Raw genomic sequence first — 19978 nt, forward strand, 5'->3', positions numbered from 1 at the left:
AATGAAACAGAACAAATTTACTAAAAACTGGATAAACTCAATGGCCTAATTAATAATTAATTAATTACTCATAACTTCACAAAACACATCTCGGTTACACTTTATTCTTTTTTCTTTTATCGTATTTCGCAGCGTAGCCATAAACACGGTATCTTGTAATTTCTTTTTAGCGTTTTTTAATCACGCTCGTCTTGTTGTATTAACAGAAACGATCCGGAACTGAGAGATCATTGTGCTCTCAGATTGCCAAGCTTTTTCATGAAAAATCCTTGAGTTTGCATCTGTAACGAAAAGAAAACTAAAGAGTGAAAGTGAATGAAATCTTGCTGAAAGCAAACCTTCTTCAAGCGTCCCACATAAGGAAAAAGAACAAACAGGTAAACCCCACTTTTCCTTTTCCCATACTTAATTCAAAAACACACTCCCGAAAAGACGGGATGTGACAGAAACACTGTTGTGTGCTGAGAAAGGTGAAAAAAAAGTGTGGGCGGTAGAATGGAAACTCCTCTCGGCCCACAGTGTTGGAAAACAAAAGGGGATGTAAAAAATGCAATAAGAGAAAAAAAAAAAAGCAAAGGGAACCAAGTCAAGCGAGGTCGCAAGCAACAGCCTGTATCTCCTAACGCCATCTTCGGCCAGTTTCTTAATTTATGGTAAACTACCACGGGAAGTTTTTCGGGGTTTCTGCTGCGACAAGGATGAGAGCATTTCCTGTAGCTCGGTATCATTTATTTTCATGGAGAAACTGTTATTCCCGGAAAAACAATCGCATTAGTTATCCCTGTATTGTGAAATAATTATACCCAAAAACTGCACACACTCATTACTAATCTAAAAATAATTCCCAGGATTTTTTTCCTCTTCTGAAGACACAATTTTAAAAAAGTCATTGGTTCTTAAAAATTACATTCTACGAATATTGAACTCTTAAATCATTTTATATTTCGTGTATTAGTTAAAGATGAACACTATGTAAGATTTTTTTTTTCCATTTCGTACTCTTCTTGTATAACTAGTAGCAAATCTAGCTAGCAGTCGAAAGAACCAAAGTTTGAATCTTGTCAATAGCAATGGTTGAATTGTTCCTGTTTTCTATTCTGAAAAGAGAAACTTAACACGTTGAGCGCGGCGCCGGTCCCTGGGGACCGGCAGTGAACTTTCCGTATAACCGGCGTCGGTCCCTGGGGGCCCGCACTGGAATTTTCGTTTGGCTGGCGTCGGTCCGACAGTATTAAAGTTAAAAAATAAATATAGTCTCAATGAAATGTGATCAGATTTAGTTTTAATCAAATGTATTGAAACATTCTAAACAAAAATACGGCTTAGCTTTACGGCTTAGCTCGCTGCCGGCTGAACGGAAAGGACAGCGAATTCGGCGCCGCGCTCAACGTGTTAATAGATCTGCAGTGTAAATAAAGTTAAATTAATCCAGCAACACAGAAAACTATATAAAAATATACTCATAGAAACGCCTCCGTTAAGGCTTCCCGTCATGAGGGTTACCTCGCAACATTAGGTACATGGGCCGGTGCTCACCCTCTCAGAAACTTTCAGGAAGGTGCTTCAGCAGGAAAATGTGAACATTTTATAAATAACTGGGGAAAAAATAAAAGAGAGAGAGATTGGAAAAAGTACTTAACTTAAAAAAACTAGTTTTCATGAATGTTCAGAATTAAGAGTTTAACAACAGGCCGGATTAAAAATTCTAACTTTTATACAAATGTAATTCAAGTTTGTTTCTTCGATTAATAAAGCAAATGAAAATACTACTTTATAAGGATGTAAAGTCGTTAGGTTTTTTTTTTTTTTTTTTTTTTTTTTTTTAAGCAGGGACCCTGAAGAATGAGCAATGTCCTCGCCGGGAATCGAACCTAGACCTCTCGCATACGCGCAGCGTGTGCTACCGTTATATCACGAAGGCATGCTGGAAGGGGGAAGATAGATTAAAACATTTCCATTCTACCTCTCTATGGATGGTAGCAATAACACCGATGCAAAACTGTAAAACTGTACCCAATTGGTTGTTCTTTTATTTAGTCCAAAGGGGCTTTGTCCCTGAGGGAATATTTTTTTAGTTTTTCGATTTTGCGTCGAAACACTCTGAAGTCCGTTTCACTTTTCAAACTGTTGCCACCAAATATTATCCCCCCAGTATTATATTTGAACAAATTAAATAATGAAGAATTTGGATAAATGTATGTATGCTTCTCGCATTGTGATAAAACAAAGGGAAATAGAGCCATCCAATTTTGAATGATGTAATCCTACTGCGAATATGGGCATCTGGAAGCCCAAATCTGAAATCTGGAATTTGTTTTATTACCGATTTCATATTTTGTAAAACTTTGCGAATTTTTGATTAACAAACTCTAGGATTTCAAAGCGAGCAATGGAAACGTTGTACAGAAAAAAATATTTTTATCTCCAGCGCGCGAGACTCTGTCTCGATAATTCTAAAGATATGCTCAATTTAAAATTATTTTGCGATATTGCTCTTGAACTGAATTTTATGGTTAAGTGAACATGATATTTAATAAATAAAGGTAACGCACAAAATGCTAAAAAATGACCCTTTGGACGTAATTTAAAATCTGAAACCTTTTTCTTTATTTCTTTCTTTTTCTTTTTTTAAATCTAGTGTCTTCAGAAATTTACTGTAGTTTACTTTCTGTTCCCATTTTAAAACAGATTCAAGAGGCTTTTATAATAGCACAGATAATAAAAACCATATATACTTCCCCTTTTAAAGGGCGACTGGAAATTAAAGGAGCGAATCGCCAAATCCTGGTGGTGACGAATTATTGCCCATCACCTTTTAGTTCGGACACCACCGTAGAGTCATTAGGTTATTTTTGAAGCATGAGATGTTAAAAGTTGTGCAGTGCCCTCGCCGGGACTCGAACCTGGACCTCACGAATACGCGTCGAATGTGCTACGATTGCACTATGAATGCATGCTGGAGTATCATTAACTTAGCACCCGGATCTGATCTTCCTCTAGATGCCGACTTCTTATCCGTTGCAGACTTGCGAAGGCTTTTATCCTGGCCATCACTAGCTGAGCTTAAAAACGATGCCGATGCCCAGTACAGTGATCCATAAAATAGCGTAAAAACTAATAAAAATTAATTTTTATTCTTTTGGGGGCAATAAAAGCTGTAAAGAGGAAAAAGCAAAATCGGTAACACAATATTTTTTAAGATGTAGCCCATCCGTTTGCAATGAACACAATAGTTTTTTAAAATGAAACCGAACTAAGCACATACCAAAAATTTAATAAAGAAAAGCTCAACAAAATTAATACTTTTGGACATCAAATGTTGATTACCATCTCCTCAATCATCATAAAATTGATCAAAGCTGGAAAAATCAGTAATTAGGTCTTCACATGCGCTAGATAACTTTACCTTCTCTTTAAAATGGGTAAACGACATTCCCAGTTCATCATAAATGCCCGTAAATTAAAGAAAAGTATTAAATGTCACTACAATCTTCAGATTTTCACCTCTACTACATTACATGCAGTCCTCGTATACAACCTGAAAAGCATTGCCAAGATGTTTCATACTTCAAATAGTGTGTCTAACAGGAAGATAGTTCATCTCTAATGCAATTAATTAATATTAAAATTCTGTTTAAAAAATAGCATAGCAGTGATTATTTTTAACAGCAAGTTTTAAATAGCAAGTATCATTCAATTATATTTAATGAGCAATAATTTTGCATTTTTCGCCTGTTTTCTTTCGCTTCTGTCATTTTGTCTTTAATACTTAAAATCGCCGACAAGAATACGGTAGTTTCTAATTCAGTTTGCGGGGAGGAGATGTGATACAGATTTTATCAGCTAGCCTTTAATTCAGTTGCTCTTAAATTTCATGAGTTCAAGGAATCTCTTTTACGCGACGTCAGTTTTATATACTGCTATACAGTAACTTGTTTTTCATTAGTACGCAATAAGAACTAAGAAAACATTTTCATGTATTACAAACTATTTATTTTTCATTTAATAAATAATTGCAAAGTCATGTTTAATTTACAAAGTTTTACAAAATTAGTTTTTTCAATACTATGCATTTTTTAATATGGATATTTACAACATTTTTCATAAAAAATAAATCTTTACTGTTTTCTACGAAAATGATGGTGCCTTTTCTTTTTCTTCTGATAATCAATTGTGGATTTGGTTAGACATTCAGTCGATTACGATACTAAGCATTTTATACTCGCAAGGAAAGAAAAAAAATATCACTTAAATGTGTTACGCAGAATAGAAACAGAGTAACTCTTTTCCTTCTGTTATTTTTTGTGTATATATATACCTTCCGCACAGCTTAAAGTCAGAAAGTTATTTTATGCTTAACAGCAAGTTTCATAAAACCATCACATGACAATCCGCAATTTGATCCTGCGTTCAAAAAATGAAGACTCTGAAATCTCAAATGCATGGCTAAATTATCAACAATAGCAATGGATTGTGTTTCAGAAGTTACTAAAAATACAAATAGCGTTGAAGACTCAAAAATACCGTTTTCAAATCGATGTGCTCACAAAATCAAAATTTCTAGCAGCACATTTGCTTTGTTTTGAACATTTCTTCCTTGCAAAATTACACTGAATTCATTTAATGTGCTTAAAAATGTCTGCAAAATACGCCACATTTAAAAGAGAAGAAGATTTAAAAATCATTGACGCGATTTTTCAAACAATATTTGAAATACATTGAGAAATGAATAAACTAAGAAGAGAATTTCAGGAATAGTAGCAAGTAAAGGTAGTTTAAAATAAGCATACTTTAAAACAAATCTGATTTAATTTTAAAAATCACCCATAGAACCCTCTTTCAGTTAAAGGCATGATATATTGCTTTTGAATTTAGTGTAAAAACATTTATAAAACTATTTTTCTATTTTCACGATGCGTAAAATTAGCCATTAGTGTCACCGAATAAGTTGATTTCTTCCTTACTACTTTTTTTAAATGTTGAATAGAAGTGGAACTGGATCTCTTCTTTGCATTTTCAGTTCTTTTTTAAACAGAAAAGAGTCACTTACTATTAAAAAACAGAAGAATGGTTCAAATCAACTGAAACTTGATCAAAACATGCATGAAGACAGGTACTTTGTTTTACGATCCTCAATGTTGAAAGTATTGCTTAGATCTCATTTGTCTAAGAGCTAAATAAAAAACCTAATTTAGAAATAAACTCCAGAAAGATTATATTAAGAAAAGCATATGCATAGCTGTTCTCTTGAAGGGAGAAAAATTACTTTGCTTCCCAAAGAATAATATAACTTCGTCTAATAAATTTATTATAATACAGTATGGGACGGGATGGAAAGTTCGTACAGCCTTATGGTACAGTAGTTCTATTGCAACTTGATCATAATTCAGTTTGCATATATATATTATCTATTACAACTCTCTTAAGTCAGAGTGCATGAAAATATGTTATGAAATACAATGCTTATTTGGTTCATTATTACTTTTATTCCTATGCCAGGTATTACATATACTAATTATCTATACTATTAAAATCTATGGGCGTGTGTCTGTTTGTAACGTTATCTCCTCGGGAACGGCGGGGAGTTTTTCGAGAGAGGTACATCCGGATTCCATTAAGCTATTTTGAACATTCTCATCACAGTACGACTTTAATCAGCCGATAATTATTAATTAAAAACTTCGGAAACGCTAATTATCGCCCTCATTTTTCTGAATGGCAACTGTCTCGTAGCCTGGAGATAAATATCTGCTTTATTTCGAAAAGTGTTGCCACTGTTCGCCTTCAAATCGTAGAGTTTGATAATAAAAAGTTTGTAATAAGTTTTACAAAATATGAAATAAAAATAGCATTGCCCAACATTAAATATATTATTATTATATAAGGTCATGTTCTGACGTTGAAGAAAGCACGCGATTTTATGTGACGTCATTGTATGTCGAAAATGTATTGTTAATGTCAGCATTTTAAATAAATAGCTGCTACTGGACACTTTTTTGTTTCAGATTAAAATTGACATGGTATGTTATTGCCACGTTAATACTTTTATTGACATTGAGAAAAAGTTGTTATATTACATCAAATTTAAATTATGACGTCATACGTAACCTGAAGTGTCCAAAATTTTGCTTCCTGGTTTGGCAACAAAAAAAAAAAAAATATATATATATATATATACATATATATATATATATATATATGTACGAATTGGTTGTTACTTGAAAAGAATGAGCTGGAATGGAACTTGAAAAGACTTTGTGTTATGACTAACGATGGAGTACTGATACTTATTACCAACTAAATTTTAGTCGTTCCTGAGTAAGTATAATACAGTACAAATAAACCACTTGAAATATGTACTGTGAAACTTCGCAAGCGAGTCATGAAAAGTCTCACTTTCTGAACAATTTGGTTCACAAACTGCCTAAACAAAAAAAGTCTCGGATGACGAATGGTGTCACGAGTTACGAACACTAAACTGGAAAACAAAATTTGCAGAGCTGCTTTGACGTAACATAGTTAACTCTCAGGAGCATCTGAAAACATCATTTTAATATTTCTCATAGTTTCAGTCTTTAACACGGTCTGGCAGCAAGTACTTACAGGACTACGAATTTGGCCTAGAGAAAATTGTGACCAAATTGCATTACATAAACACTAAGGACTTTGAGGATTTAACGTTACCTATGATATTTTCTCTCTAGGCACAATCATGAGCTAGGAAGTTAACAATAAAAACGTGTGAAAGTTACTAGGGGACCACTTAATGTGTTACGCAGAATAGAAACAGAGTAACTCTTTTTCTTCTGTTATTTTTTGTGTGTATGTATATATCTATATATATATATATACCTTCCGCACAGCTTAAAGTCAGAAAGTTATTTTATGCTTAACAGCAAGTTTCATAAAACCATCACATGACAATCCGCAATTTGATCCTGCGTTCAAAAAATGAAGACTCTGAAATCTCAAATGCATGGCTAAATTATCAACAATAGCAATGGATTGTGTTTCAGAAGTTACTAAAAATACAAATAGCGTTGAAGACTCAAAAATACCGTTTTCAAATCGATGTGCTCACAAAATCAAAATTTCTAGCAGCACATTTGCTTTGTTTTGAACATTTCTTCCTTGCAAAATTACACTGAATTCATTTAATGTGCTTAAAAATGTCTGCAAAGTACGCCACATTTAAAAGAGAAGAAGATTTAAAAATCATCGACGCGATTTTTCAAACAATATTTGAAATACATTGAGAAATGAATAAACTAAGAAGAGAATTTCAGGAATAGTAGCAAGTAAAGGTAGTTTAAAATAAGCATACTTTAAAAAATATCTGATTTAATTTTAAAAATCACCCATAGAACCCTCCTTCAGTTAAAGGCATGATATATTGCTTTTGAATTTAGTGTAAAAACATTTATAAAACTATTTTTCTATTTTCACGATGCGTAAAATTAGCCATTAGTGTCACCGAATAAGTTGATTTCTTCCTTACTACTTTTTTTAAATGTTGAATAGAAGTGGAACTGGATCTCTTCTTTGCATTTTCAGTTCTTTTTTAAACAGAAAAGAGTCACTTACTATTAAAAAACAGAAGAATGGTTCAAATCAACTGAAACTTGATCAAAACATGCATGAAGACAGGTACTTTGTTTTACGATCCTCAATGTTGAAAGTATTGCTTAGATCTCATTTGCCTAAGAGCTAAATAAAAAACCTAATTTAGAAATAAACTCCAGAAAGATTATATTAAGAAAAGCATATGCATAGCTGTTCTCTTGAAGGGAGAAAAATTAATTTGCTTCCCAAAGAATAATATAACTTCGTCTAATAAATTTATTATAATACAGTATGTGACGGGATGGAAAGTTCGTACAGCCTTATGGTACAGTAGTTCTATTGCAACTTGATCATAATTCAGTTTGCATATATATATTATCTATTACAACTCTCTTAAGTCAGAGTGCATGAAAATATGTTATGAAATACAATGCTTATTTGGTTCATTATTACTTTTATTCCTATGCCAGGTATTACATATACTAATTATCTATACTATTAAAATCTATGGGCGTGTGTCTGTTTGTAACGTTATCTCCTCGGGAACGGCGGGGAGTTTTTCGAGAGAGGTACATCCGGATTCCATTAAGCTATTTTGAACATTCTCATCACAGTACGACTTTAATCAGCCGATAATTATTAATTAAAAACTTCGGAAACGCTAATTATCGCCCTCATTTTTCTGAATGGCAACTGTCTCGTAGCCTGGAGATAAATATCTGCTTTATTTCGAAAAGTGTTGCCACTGTTCGCCTTCAAATCGTAGAGTTTGATAATAAAAAGTTTGTAATAAGTTTTACAAAATATGAAATAAAAATAGCATTGCCCAACATTAAATATATTATTATTATATAAGGTCATGTTCTGACGTTGAAGAAAGCACGCGATTTTATGTGACGTCATTGTATGTCGAAAATGTATTGTTAATGTCAGCATTTTAAATAAATAGCTGCTACTGGACACTTTTTTGTTTCAGATTAAAATTGACATGGTATGTTATTGCCACGTTAATACTTTTATTGACATTGAGAAAAAGTTGTTATATTACATCAAATTTAAATTATGACGTCATACGTAACCTGAAGTGTCCAAAATTTTGCTTCCTGATTTGGCAACAAAAAAAAAATATATACATATATATATATATATATATATATATATGTACGAATTGGTTGTTACTTGAAAAGAATGAGCTGGAATGGAACTTGAAAAGACTTTGTGTTATGACTAACGATGGAGTACTGATACTTATTACCACCTAAATTTTAGTCGTTCCTGAGTAAGTATAATACAGTACAAATAAACCACTTGAAATATGTACTGTGAAACTTCGCAAGCGAGTCATGAAAAGTCTCACTTTCTGAACAATTTGGTTCACAAACTGCCTAAACAAAAAAAGTCTCGGATGACGAATGGTGTCACGAGTTACGAACACCAAACTGGAAAACAAAATTTGCAGAGCTGCTTTGACGTAACATAAGTCACATAGTTAACTCTCAGGAGCATCTGAAAACATCATTTTAATATTTCTCATAGTTTCAGTCTTTAACACGGTCTGGCAGCAAGTACTTACAGGACTACGAATTTGGCCTAGAGAAAATTGTGACCAAATTGCATTACATAAACACTAAGGACTTTGAGGATTTAACGTTACCTATGATATTTTCTCTCTAGGCACAATCATGAGCTAGGAAGTTAACAATAAAAACGTGTGAAAGTTACTAGGGGACCACTTAATGTGTTACGCAGAATAGAAACAGAGTAACTCTTTTTCTTCTGTTATTTTTTGTGTGTATGTATATATCTATATATATATATATACCTTCCGCACAGCTTAAAGTCAGAAAGTTATTTTATGCTTAACAGCAAGTTTCATAAAACCATCACATGACAATCCGCAATTTGATCCTGCGTTCAAAAAATGAAGACTCTGAAATCTCAAATGCATGGCTAAATTATCAACAATAGCAATGGATTGTGTTTCAGAAGTTACTAAAAATACAAATAGCGTTGAAGACTCAAAAATACCGTTTTCAAATCGATGTGCTCACAAAATCAAAATTTCTAGCAGCACATTTGCTTTGTTTTGAACATTTCTTCCTTGCAAAATTACACTGAATTCATTTAATGTGCTTAAAAATGTCTGCAAAATACGCCACATTTAAAAGAGAAGAAGATTTAAAAATCATTGACGCGATTTTTCAAACAATATTTGAAATACATTGAGAAATGAATAAACTAAGAAGAGAATTTCAGGAATAGTAGCAAGTAAAGGTAGTTTAAAATAAGCATACTTTAAAACAAATCTGATTTAATTTTAAAAATCACCCATAGAACCCTCTTTCAGTTAAAGGCATGATATATTGCTTTTGAATTTAGTGTAAAAACATTTATAAAACTATTTTTCTATTTTCACGATGCGTAAAATTAGCCATTAGTGTCACCGAATAAGTTGATTTCTTCCTTACTACTTTTTTTAAATGTTGAATAGAAGTGGAACTGGATCTCTTCTTTGCATTTTCAGTTCTTTTTTAAACAGAAAAGAGTCACTTACTATTAAAAAACAGAAGAATGGTTCAAATCAACTGAAACTTGATCAAAACATGCATGAAGACAGGTACTTTGTTTTACGATCCTCAATGTTGAAAGTATTGCTTAGATCTCATTTGTCTAAGAGCTAAATAAAAAACCTAATTTAGAAATAAACTCCAGAAAGATTATATTAAGAAAAGCATATGCATAGCTGTTCTCTTGAAGGGAGAAAAATTACTTTGCTTCCCAAAGAATAATATAACTTCGTCTAATAAATTTATTATAATACAGTATGGGACGGGATGGAAAGTTCGTACAGCCTTATGGTACAGTAGTTCTATTGCAACTTGATCATAATTCAGTTTGCATATATATATTATCTATTACAACTCTCTTAAGTCAGAGTGCATGAAAATATGTTATGAAATACAATGCTTATTTGGTTCATTATTACTTTTATTCCTATGCCAGGTATTACATATACTAATTATCTATACTATTAAAATCTATGGGCGTGTGTCTGTTTGTAACGTTATCTCCTCGGGAACGGCGGGGAGTTTTTCGAGAGAGGTACATCCGGATTCCATTAAGCTATTTTGAACATTCTCATCACAGTACGACTTTAATCAGCCGATAATTATTAATTAAAAACTTCGGAAACGCTAATTATCGCCCTCATTTTTCTGAATGGCAACTGTCTCGTAGCCTGGAGATAAATATCTGCTTTATTTCGAAAAGTGTTGCCACTGTTCGCCTTGAAATCGTAGAGTTTGATAATAAAAAGTTTGTAATAAGTTTTACAAAATATGAAATAAAAATAGCATTGCCCAACATTAAATATATTATTATTATATAAGGTCATGTTCTGACGTTGAAGAAAGCACGCGATTTTATGTGACGTCATTGTATGTCGAAAATGTATTGTTAATGTCAGCATTTTAAATAAATAGCTGCTACTGGACACTTTTTTGTTTCAGATTAAAATTGACATGGTATGTTATTGCCACGTTAATACTTTTATTGACATTGAGAAAAAGTTGTTATATTACATCAAATTTAAATTATGACGTCATACGTAACCTGAAGTGTCCAAAATTTTGCTTCCTGGTTTGGCAACAAAAAAAAAAAAAATATATATATATATATATACATATATATATATATATATATATGTACGAATTGGTTGTTACTTGAAAAGAATGAGCTGGAATGGAACTTGAAAAGACTTTGTGTTATGACTAACGATGGAGTACTGATACTTATTACCAACTAAATTTTAGTCGTTCCTGAGTAAGTATAATACAGTACAAATAAACCACTTGAAATATGTACTGTGAAACTTCGCAAGCGAGTCATGAAAAGTCTCACTTTCTGAACAATTTGGTTCACAAACTGCCTAAACAAAAAAAGTCTCGGATGACGAATGGTGTCACGAGTTACGAACACTAAACTGGAAAACAAAATTTGCAGAGCTGCTTTGACGTAACATAGTTAACTCTCAGGAGCATCTGAAAACATCATTTTAATATTTCTCATAGTTTCAGTCTTTAACACGGTCTGGCAGCAAGTACTTACAGGACTACGAATTTGGCCTAGAGAAAATTGTGACCAAATTGCATTACATAAACACTAAGGACTTTGAGGATTTAACGTTACCTATGATATTTTCTCTCTAGGCACAATCATGAGCTAGGAAGTTAACAATAAAAACGTGTGAAAGTTACTAGGGGACCACTTAATGTGTTACGCAGAATAGAAACAGAGTAACTCTTTTTCTTCTGTTATTTTTTGTGTGTATGTATATATCTATATATATATATATACCTTCCGCACAGCTTAAAGTCAGAAAGTTATTTTATGCTTAACAGCAAGTTTCATAAAACCATCACATGACAATCCGCAATTTGATCCTGCGTTCAAAAAATGAAGACTCTGAAATCTCAAATGCATGGCTAAATTATCAACAATAGCAATGGATTGTGTTTCAGAAGTTACTAAAAATACAAATAGCGTTGAAGACTCAAAAATACCGTTTTCAAATCGATGTGCTCACAAAATCAAAATTTCTAGCAGCACATTTGCTTTGTTTTGAACATTTCTTCCTTGCAAAATTACACTGAATTCATTTAATGTGCTTAAAAATGTCTGCAAAGTACGCCACATTTAAAAGAGAAGAAGATTTAAAAATCATCGACGCGATTTTTCAAACAATATTTGAAATACATTGAGAAATGAATAAACTAAGAAGAGAATTTCAGGAATAGTAGCAAGTAAAGGTAGTTTAAAATAAGCATACTTTAAAAAATATCTGATTTAATTTTAAAAATCACCCATAGAACCCTCTTTCAGTTAAAGGCATGATATATTGCTTTTGAATTAAGTGTAAAAACATTTATAAAACTATTTTTCTATTTTCACGATGCGTAAAATTAGCCATTAGTGTCACCGAATAAGTTGATTTCTTCCTTACTACTTTTTTTAAATGTTGAATAGAAGTGGAACTGGATCTCTTCTTTGCATTTTCAGTTCTTTTTAAAACAGAAAAGAGTCACTTACTATTAAAAAACAGAAGAATGGTTCAAATCAACTGAAACTTGATCAAAACATGCATGAAGACAGGTACTTTGTTTTACGATCCTCAATGTTGAAAGTATTGCTTAGATCTCATTTGCCTAAGAGCTAAATAAAAAACCTAATTTAGAAATAAACTCCAGAAAGATTATATTAAGAAAAGCATATGCATAGCTGTTCTCTTGAAGGGAGAAAAATTACTTTGCTTCCCAAAGAATAATATAACTTCGTCTAATAAATTTATTATAATACAGTATGTGACGGGATGGAAAGTTCGTACAGCCTTATGGTACAGTAGTTCTATTGCAACTTGATCATAATTCAGTTTGCATATATATATTATCTATTACAACTCTCTTAAGTCAGAGTGCATGAAAATATGTTATGAAATACAATGCTTATTTGGTTCATTATTACTTTTATTCCTATGCCAGGTATTACATATACTAATTATCTATACTATTAAAATCTATGGGCGTGTGTCTGTTTGTAACGTTATCTCCTCGGGAACGGCGGGGAGTTTTTCGAGAGAGGTACATCCGGATTCCATTAAGCTATTTTGAACATTCTCATCACAGTACGACTTTAATCAGCCGATAATTATTAATTAAAAACTTCGGAAACGCTAATTATCGCCCTCATTTTTCTGAATGGCAACTGTCTCGTAGCCTGGAGATAAATATCTGCTTTATTTCGAAAAGTGTTGCCACTGTTCGCCTTCAAATCGTAGAGTTTGATAATAAAAAGTTTGTAATAAGTTTTACAAAATATGAAATAAAAATAGCATTGCCCAACATTAAATATATTATTATTATATAAGGTCATGTTCTGACGTTGAAGAAAGCACGCGATTTTATGTGACGTCATTGTATGTCGAAAATGTATTGTTAATGTCAGCATTTTAAATAAATAGCTGCTACTGGACACTTTTTTGTTTCAGATTAAAATTGACATGGTATGTTATTGCCACGTTAATACTTTTATTGACATTGAGAAAAAGTTGTTATATTACATCAAATTTAAATTATGACGTCATACGTAACCTGAAGTGTCCAAAATTTTGCTTCCTGATTTGGCAACAAAAAAAAAATATATACATATATATATATATATATATATATATATGTACGAATTGGTTGTTACTTGAAAAGAATGAGCTGGAATGGAACTTGAAAAGACTTTGTGTTATGACTAACGATGGAGTACTGATACTTATTACCACCTAAATTTTAGTCGTTCCTGAGTAAGTATAATACAGTACAAATAAACCACTTGAAATATGTACTGTGAAACTTCGCAAGCGAGTCATGAAAAGTCTCACTTTCTGAACAATTTGGTTCACAAACTGCCTAAACAAAAAAAGTCTCGGATGACGAATGGTGTCACGAGTTACGAACACCAAACTGGAAAACAAAATTTGCAGAGCTGCTTTGACGTAACATAAGTCACATAGTTAACTCTCAGGAGCATCTGAAAACATCATTTTAATATTTCTCATAGTTTCAGTCTTTAACACGGTCTGGCAGCAAGTACTTACAGGACTACGAATTTGGCCTAGAGAAAATTGTGACCAAATTGCATTACATAAACACTAAGGACTTTGAGGATTTAACGTTACCTATGATATTTTCTCTCTAGGCACAATCATGAGCTAGGAAGTTAACAATAAAAACGTGTGAAAGTTACTAGGGGACCACTTAATGTGTTACGCAGAATAGAAACAGAGTAACTCTTTTTCTTCTGTTATTTTTTGTGTGTATGTATATATCTATATATATATATATACCTTCCGCACAGCTTAAAGTCAGAAAGTTATTTTATGCTTAACAGCAAGTTTCATAAAACCATCACATGACAATCCGCAATTTGATCCTGCGTTCAAAAAATGAAGACTCTGAAATCTCAAATGCATGGCTAAATTATCAACAATAGCAATGGATTGTGTTTCAGAAGTTACTAAAAATACAAATAGCGTTGAAGACTCAAAAATACCGTTTTCAAATCGATGTGCTCACAAAATCAAAATTTCTAGCAGCACATTTGCTTTGTTTTGAACATTTCTTCCTTGCAAAATTACACTGAATTCATTTAATGTGCTTAAAAATGTCTGCAAAATACGCCACATTTAAAAGAGAAGAAGATTTAAAAATCATTGACGCGATTTTTCAAACAATATTTGAAATACATTGAGAAATGAATAAACTAAGAAGAGAATTTCAGGAATAGTAGCAAGTAAAGGTAGTTTAAAATAAGCATACTTTAAAACAAATCTGATTTAATTTTAAAAATCACCCATAGAACCCTCTTTCAGTTAAAGGCATGATATATTGCTTTTGAATTTAGTGTAAAAACATTTATAAAACTATTTTTCTATTTTCACGATGCGTAAAATTAGCCATTAGTGTCACCGAATAAGTTGATTTCTTCCTTACTACTTTTTTTAAATGTTGAATAGAAGTGGAACTGGATCTCTTCTTTGCATTTTCAGTTCTTTTTTAAACAGAAAAGAGTCACTTACTATTAAAAAACAGAAGAATGGTTCAAATCAACTGAAACTTGATCAAAACATGCATGAAGACAGGTACTTTGTTTTACGATCCTCAATGTTGAAAGTATTGCTTAGATCTCATTTGTCTAAGAGCTAAATAAAAAACCTAATTTAGAAATAAACTCCAGAAAGATTATATTAAGAAAAGCATATGCATAGCTGTTCTCTTGAAGGGAGAAAAATTACTTTGCTTCCCAAAGAATAATATAACTTCGTCTAATAAATTTATTATAATACAGTATGGGACGGGATGGAAAGTTCGTACAGCCTTATGGTACAGTAGTTCTATTGCAACTTGATCATAATTCAGTTTGCATATATATATTATCTATTACAACTCTCTTAAGTCAGAGTGCATGAAAATATGTTATGAAATACAATGCTTATTTGGTTCATTATTACTTTTATTCCTATGCCAGGTATTACATATACTAATTATCTATACTATTAAAATCTATGGGCGTGTGTCTGTTTGTAACGTTATCTCCTCGGGAACGGCGGGGAGTTTTTCGAGAGAGGTACATCCGGATTCCATTAAGCTATTTTGAACATTCTCATCACAGTACGACTTTAATCAGCCGATAATTATTAATTAAAAACTTCGGAAACGCTAATTATCGCCCTCATTTTTCTGAATGGCAACTGTCTCGTAGCCTGGAGATAAATATCTGCTTTATTTCGAAAAGTGTTGCCACTGTTCGCCTTCAAATCGTAGAGTTTGATAATAAAAAGTTTGTAATAAGTTTTACAAAATATGAAATAAAAATAGCATTGCCCAACATTAAATATATTATTATTATATAAGGTCATGTTCTGACGTTGAAGAAAGCACGCGATTTTATGTGACGTCATTGTATGTCGAAAATGTATTGTTAATGTCAGCATTTTAAATAAATAGCTGCTACTGGACACTTTTTTGTTTCAGATTAAAATTGACATGGTATGTTATTGCCACGTTAATACTTTTATTGACATTGAGAAAAAGTTGTTATATTACATCAAATTTAAATTATGACGTCATACGTAACCTGAAGTGTCCAAAATTTTGCTTCCTGGTTTGGCAACAAAAAAAAAAAAAATATATATATATATATATACATATATATATATATATATATATGTACGAATTGGTTGTTACTTGAAAAGAATGAGCTGGAATGGAACTTGAAAAGACTTTGTGTTATGACTAACGATGGAGTACTGATACTTATTACCAACTAAATTTTAGTCGTTCCTGAGTAAGTATAATACAGTACAAATAAACCACTTGAAATATGTACTGTGAAACTTCGCAAGCGAGTCATGAAAAGTCTCACTTTCTGAACAATTTGGTTCACAAACTGCCTAAACAAAAAAAGTCTCGGATGACGAATGGTGTCACGAGTTACGAACACTAAACTGGAAAACAAAATTTGCAGAGCTGCTTTGACGTAACATAGTTAACTCTCAGGAGCATCTGAAAACATCATTTTAATATTTCTCATAGTTTCAGTCTTTAACACGGTCTGGCAGCAAGTACTTACAGGACTACGAATTTGGCCTAGAGAAAATTGTGACCAAATTGCATTACATAAACACTAAGGACTTTGAGGATTTAACGTTACCTATGATATTTTCTCTCTAGGCACAATCATGAGCTAGGAAGTTAACAATAAAAACGTGTGAAAGTTACTAGGGGACCACTTAATGTGTTACGCAGAATAGAAACAGAGTAACTCTTTTTCTTCTGTTATTTTTTGTGTGTATGTATATATCTATATATATATATATACCTTCCGCACAGCTTAAAGTCAGAAAGTTATTTTATGCTTAACAGCAAGTTTCATAAAACCATCACATGACAATCCGCAATTTGATCCTGCGTTCAAAAAATGAAGACTCTGAAATCTCAAATGCATGGCTAAATTATCAACAATAGCAATGGATTGTGTTTCAGAAGTTACTAAAAATACAAATAGCGTTGAAGACTCAAAAATACCGTTTTCAAATCGATGTGCTCACAAAATCAAAATTTCTAGCAGCACATTTGCTTTGTTTTGAACATTTCTTCCTTGCAAAATTACACTGAATTCATTTAATGTGCTTAAAAATGTCTGCAAAGTACGCCACATTTAAAAGAGAAGAAGATTTAAAAATCATCGACGCGATTTTTCAAACAATATTTGAAATACATTGAGAAATGAATAAACTAAGAAGAGAATTTCAGGAATAGTAGCAAGTAAAGGTAGTTTAAAATAAGCATACTTTAAAAAATATCTGATTTAATTTTAAAAATCACCCATAGAACCCTCTTTCAGTTAAAGGCATGATATATTGCTTTTGAATTAAGTGTAAAAACATTTATAAAACTATTTTTCTATTTTCACGATGCGTAAAATTAGCCATTAGTGTCACCGAATAAGTTGATTTCTTCCTTACTACTTTTTTTAAATGTTGAATAGAAGTGGAACTGGATCTCTTCTTTGCATTTTCAGTTCTTTTTAAAACAGAAAAGAGTCACTTACTATTAAAAAACAGAAGAATGGTTCAAATCAACTGAAACTTGATCAAAACATGCATGAAGACAGGTACTTTGTTTTACGATCCTCAATGTTGAAAGTATTGCTTAGATCTCATTTGCCTAAGAGCTAAATAAAAAACCTAATTTAGAAATAAACTCCAGAAAGATTATATTAAGAAAAGCATATGCATAGCTGTTCTCTTGAAGGGAGAAAAATTACTTTGCTTCCCAAAGAATAATATAACTTCGTCTAATAAATTTATTATAATACAGTATGTGACGGGATGGAAAGTTCGTACAGCCTTATGGTACAGTAGTTCTATTGCAACTTGATCATAATTCAGTTTGCATATATATATTATCTATTACAACTCTCTTAAGTCAGAGTGCATGAAAATATGTTATGAAATACAATGCTTATTTGGTTCATTATTACTTTTATTCCTATGCCAGGTATTACATATACTAATTATCTATACTATTAAAATCTATGGGCGTGTGTCTGTTTGTAACGTTATCTCCTCGGGAACGGCGGGGAGTTTTTCGAGAGAGGTACATCCGGATTCCATTAAGCTATTTTGAACATTCTCATCACAGTACGACTTTAATCAGCCGATAATTATTAATTAAAAACTTCGGAAACGCTAATTATCGCCCTCATTTTTCTGAATGGCAACTGTCTCGTAGCCTGGAGATAAATATCTGCTTTATTTCGAAAAGTGTTGCCACTGTTCGCCTTCAAATCGTAGAGTTTGATAATAAAAAGTTTGTAATAAGTTTTACAAAATATGAAATAAAAATAGCATTGCCCAACATTAAATATATTATTATTATATAAGGTCATGTTCTGACGTTGAAGAAAGCACGCGATTTTATGTGACGTCATTGTATGTCAAAAATGTATTGTTAATGTCAGCATTTTAAATAAATAGCTGCTACTGGACACTTTTTTGTTTCAGATTAAAATTGACATGGTATGTTATTGCCACGTTAATACTTTTATTGACATTGAGAAAAAGTTGTTATATTACATCAAATTTAAATTATGACGTCATACGTAACCTGAAGTGTCCAAAATTTTGCTTCCTGATTTGGCAACAAAAAAAAAAAATATATACATATATATATATATATATATATATATATATATATGTACGAATTGGTTGTTACTTGAAAAGAATGAGCTGGAATGGAACTTGAAAAGACTTTGTGTTATGACTAACGATGGAGTACTGATACTTATTACCACCTAAATTTTAGTCGTTCCTGAGTAAGTATAATACAGTACAAATAAACCACTTGAAATATGTACTGTGAAACTTCGCAAGCGAGTCATGAAAAGTCTCACTTTCTGAACAATTTGGTTCACAAACTGCCTAAACAAAAAAAGTCTCGGATGACGAATGGTGTCACGAGTTACGAACACCAAACTGGAAAACAAAATTTGCAGAGCTGCTTTGACGTAACATAAGTCACATAGTTAACTCTCAGGAGCATCTGAAAACATCATTTTAATATTTCTCATAGTTTCAGTCTTTAACACGGTCTGGCAGCAAGTACTTACAGGACTACGAATTTGGCCTAGAGAAAATTGTGACCAAATTGCATTACATAAACACTAAGGACTTTGAGGATTTAACGTTACCTATGATATTTTCTCTCTAGGCACAATCATGAGCTAGGAAGTTAACAATAAAAACGTGTGAAAGTTACTAGGGGACCACTTAATGTGTTACGCAGAATAGAAACAGAGTAACTCTTTTTCTTCTGTTATTTTTTGTGTGTATGTATATATCTCTATATATATATATACCTTCCGCACAGCTTAAAGTCAGAAAGTTATTTTATGCTTAACAGCAAGTTTCATAAAACCATCACATGACAATCCGCAATTTGATCCTGCGTTCAAAAAATGAAGACTCTGAAATCTCAAATGCATGGCTAAATTATCAACAATAGCAATGGATTGTGTTTCAGAAGTTACTAAAAATACAAATAGCGTTGAAGACTCAAAAATACCGTTTTCAAATCGATGTGCTCACAAAATCAAAATTTCTAGCAGCACATTTGCTTTGTTTTGAACATTTCTTCCTTGCAAAATTACACTGAATTCATTTAATGTGCTTAAAAATGTCTGCAAAGTACGCCACATTTAAAAGAGAAGAAGATTTAAAAATCATTGACGCGATTTTTCAAACAATATTTGAAATACATTGAGAAATGAATAAACTAAGAAGAGAATTTCAAGAATAGTAGCAAGTAAA

At 32.0% G+C, this 19978-nt stretch overlaps 1 protein-coding gene across 3 annotated transcripts in view; it reads right to left on the minus strand.

Annotated features, from left to right (window-relative positions):
- Positions 1–19978, minus strand: part of LOC118204098 (uncharacterized) — a 225039-nt gene that overhangs the window by 77558 nt on the left and 127503 nt on the right. The gene's annotated exons all lie outside the window — the stretch shown is intronic.

Source organism: Stegodyphus dumicola, chromosome 1, assembly GCF_044657685.1.
Source record: "Stegodyphus dumicola isolate Sdum_Otavi_A_Nest chromosome 1, ASM4465768v1".
Lineage (NCBI taxonomy): Eukaryota > Metazoa > Arthropoda > Arachnida > Araneae > Eresidae > Stegodyphus > Stegodyphus dumicola.